Source organism: Montipora capricornis, chromosome 3 (assembly GCF_036669925.1).
Source record: "Montipora capricornis isolate CH-2021 chromosome 3, ASM3666992v2, whole genome shotgun sequence".
NCBI classification, from domain to species: domain Eukaryota; kingdom Metazoa; phylum Cnidaria; class Anthozoa; order Scleractinia; family Acroporidae; genus Montipora; species Montipora capricornis.
Genome location: NC_090885.1, coordinates 70889366 through 70892904, shown reverse-complemented (window position 1 = coordinate 70892904; position 3539 = coordinate 70889366).

Genomic DNA, 3539 nt, shown 5'->3' with positions numbered 1-3539 from the left:
AAAAAACCGGTTAAGAAATCGAATTGAACGGAAATACTCTGGTAAAAAAAAAAATATTACTATGTTTTTCAACAATCGGTCTCACTAGGGCTTTGTATGCTCGTTCTCCGGATTTGGACGAACAAGTGCGGAGATTGCGGTGTAGAAAGTTCAGAATCTTGTTTGCTTTGGTGGTAATTTCATTTACATGATCATTCCAACGTAAATCATGCGAGAGGTAGATCCCTAAATATTTACACAGTTTCTAGGACCTTGCCATGAAGTTTATTTATACTGACATTTGAAGGGTATATGTCTGCGTGTTGCCCTTATAACGTTACACTTGTTTGGATTAAATTCCATACGCCAGTCGGATTCCCATTAATTTATTGAATGACAACTGGGCTCGAACCCTCCCGGGTTAAGTTCGGGGTACGGGCATAAAAAAGAAGCCTGCGCAGCGAAACCGCGCGGAGAATGGGAAGGAGGGGACGCTCGTTCTTTGCCTCCCGACCCAACAATCAGCAACGGGGATAGACTTAACTGATTAGAGTGTAATGCCAAGTGCTAGGTTTCTACTCCATATGAACCATGTGAGCGTTAGCCCTACTAATGGAAATCTCTGACCAGGGTGAGAATTGAACCCACGACCTTCGGGTTTGATCACCGCTGCTCTACCGACTGAGGTACAAGGTCAGATGGGAGCAGGCCGTGGGAACTGACGACCTATCATTGATAGCGTGCAAGCAGGCTGTCTCTGCGGTGGGACCAGCCCCAGTCCCTTTCGAAAGCCTGCTCGCAGGCTACTACAGGGGCTAACCTAAATGCAGTTTGTCCTTTATTTATATAATTTTTGTTGTTTTCACCCCCGGTGCTTGTTAACGTTAAAAAGCAAAATAATGATGCAAAGCTGGCTGTACGGCTGTGAGGATGTATATATTTCTTTTTTTATTTTACCAATATTTTGTCAGGGACGGCCTCACGGCAAATCATTCAACTACTTGAAGAAGTCAGGTCGGGCCTGACGAAATCTTGGTAAAACAAAAATACATAATATTATATTTATTCACAGCCGTACAGACAGCATTGTTATTTCTTACTTTTCCTGTTATGTCGTCAATCATGTTTCTCTTAAAATGAAAAACAATACGAAAATACTTTGATGTAATATGTCAAAAATGAGTGCGAGTGTTTCATCGGGGGTTCCAAACACAGATTGTTTCGATGTGTTCGGAACCCCTGATGAAACACGAAGCAGGAGTTTTTGACATGATTTCTCAACTTTTTTTTACTAAGTACGAGTGTAATGTGATGATCTTTTGTTCTATTAGACAAGTAGTAGCAATTTGTAAAGGAAATGAATATTCAATATTTGGGCGAGTTTAAAAGGTAAAACTTTTGAAAAAAATTACATAATAGGGCGTGATGGAGAGCGAGACAGAATCACGTCGTTCTCGCCTGCCAAAATCGTCTTCCCAAGAAAGTGATTCGGTTAACGAGGCCCTTCCAGTTTAAATTAAATATAAAAATAATTGGACTGCGAACATTTTCGCCGAATGGCAGAGGTTAAGAGAGGTACAAGTGCCGGTTTTAGAGGCCTTAAGATCGCAGTGGATTTTTCAAAAGACTACGAACTAGACAAGGTTCAAGCCTTGAGTGCAGACATTGCTGAAATGGATGCTCTTTCTCTGAACTCTTGGGCGTCCAAATTTGTTTTTATCCCCTGGACGCTGATGATAAAAGGTACTGCGAAAGTTTTTTGTTGAATATTCGAGAAATTTAAAATGCATTGCGTGCGGGTAGTTTAAAGTGGTACTACGATCAAAAATCACTTCCTTTTTTCCTTCAGATTTTGAAAGTGTGTTCACTTAATACCTGCCTGACAAAATATTGAGCTTTGATTTTCATCCAAAGGCCGTTTACTTGGAGTGCAAGTTTTGGATTTACTCACGTACAAAACTGATCGACTGGACCTCAGAGGGTTGGGTCTAGGGAAACGTGACGTCATTCACTTTCAGCGTGTGATCGTAGTTAATAGATCGTTTTCACGTGACGTCATCATTTTCTAAAATCCAAAACTAAAGAGCCACGAAAGTTTTTATCCTCATCAGGCATAACAGGCGGTAAATTTGTATCCATTTGCAATTTTAAAGCTCAATAGCGTGCTTCGTTTGGAAACCAGAGCATTTTGAATTTCTGAGTTATAGCGGTGCGTGACACGAGGCGACGATCAAGTTTATTGAGAAATATATATTTATCTCATGGTTTTGAGCCTTTTTAGAATTTAAAGCATTAGGAAAAGTGCTTAAGTAAATAGCTGTTTGTTCAGTACAGATGATCACTCGCCTAGATAGCCAAAGTAAGTAACAGATGTTGACACTATTTCCCGGCCGCCATATTGGTGCACCAAAGATGTGCACCAACATTGCGTTTTCATACTGGGCTCTGTAAATTTCTGCGAAACATTTCGACGAATATCTGAAGTTTGGGGAAACGCACGGGCCTTAAACTTGGAGAAGTGTCTTCTTCATTTATCTTCTACAACATCACGAATTCTTGACTTTTTCCAGTGGATGATTTTCGATTATTTTTTTTATTGCGTGACAGTGAAAACGATCTATAGGGAGCTTACGAAACGACGACGCCGACGGCAACGACGACGCTACAAAACAATAGGTTTAGTGAGCAAAAAGAATGGCTCTGCACGCTCCGCACGTGCGTTTTACATTTTGGTACATTTCTTTGCCGTCATCTCCTAAATCACGTCGTGAAATGACCAAATTCAAAGTTCTGTGGAGGACGTTAGCACATGACGATGAATTTTCAGTTCTCTCTCTACGCTTCCAACTCACTCATACCAGTTTAATTCCTCGACAGTTACTACACATTTTAAACGCGAAACGACATGAAATAGCTTCGTAGTGATATGAATAACGCGAACTTGTATTTTTAAACGAAGTCCTCGTAGCCGTCGTCGTCCTCGTTTCGTAAGCTCCCTAATTATGTACGCAAAACACGTGCCGCATATTAATTCAGTCGAGTACAAACGCATTGCATTGTTAAACTTGTGAGTCTTTGACGTCATTTTCTCCTCGATCCATCTCTCAAGATTTTAAAGTTAGTAATGGCGGACCATTAAATAGGAAAATTTCACTTAAAATAAACAAGTGTCTTTGAAATCAAGGATTAAAACTTGGGTCACTTACTGTTTAGTTAACATAGTTTTGAAATCCAAAGCAAAATAAGATTTGATTTTTTGATCATAGTACCACTTTAATTATACGTTTTTTTCCCGTAGGTTCATTAGCATAAAGGTTCATTTAAATTCAAGTGTCTTGATCAGTTTTTTAACTAACTCGGGCGTTTCTTGATCTGGCCCCAGTTGTTCAAACGATGTATAGCGCTATTCAGCGGATAAATCACTATCCAGTGGATAAACACGAGCAAAACCAATTGAGTTATACGCTGGATAGAGCGAGTTTCAATCGAGTGTCGTAAAACCAAAACCAGAGTAATTACTTTGGCCAATCAAAAAGGACGAAGGCAATCCAGTAAACCAA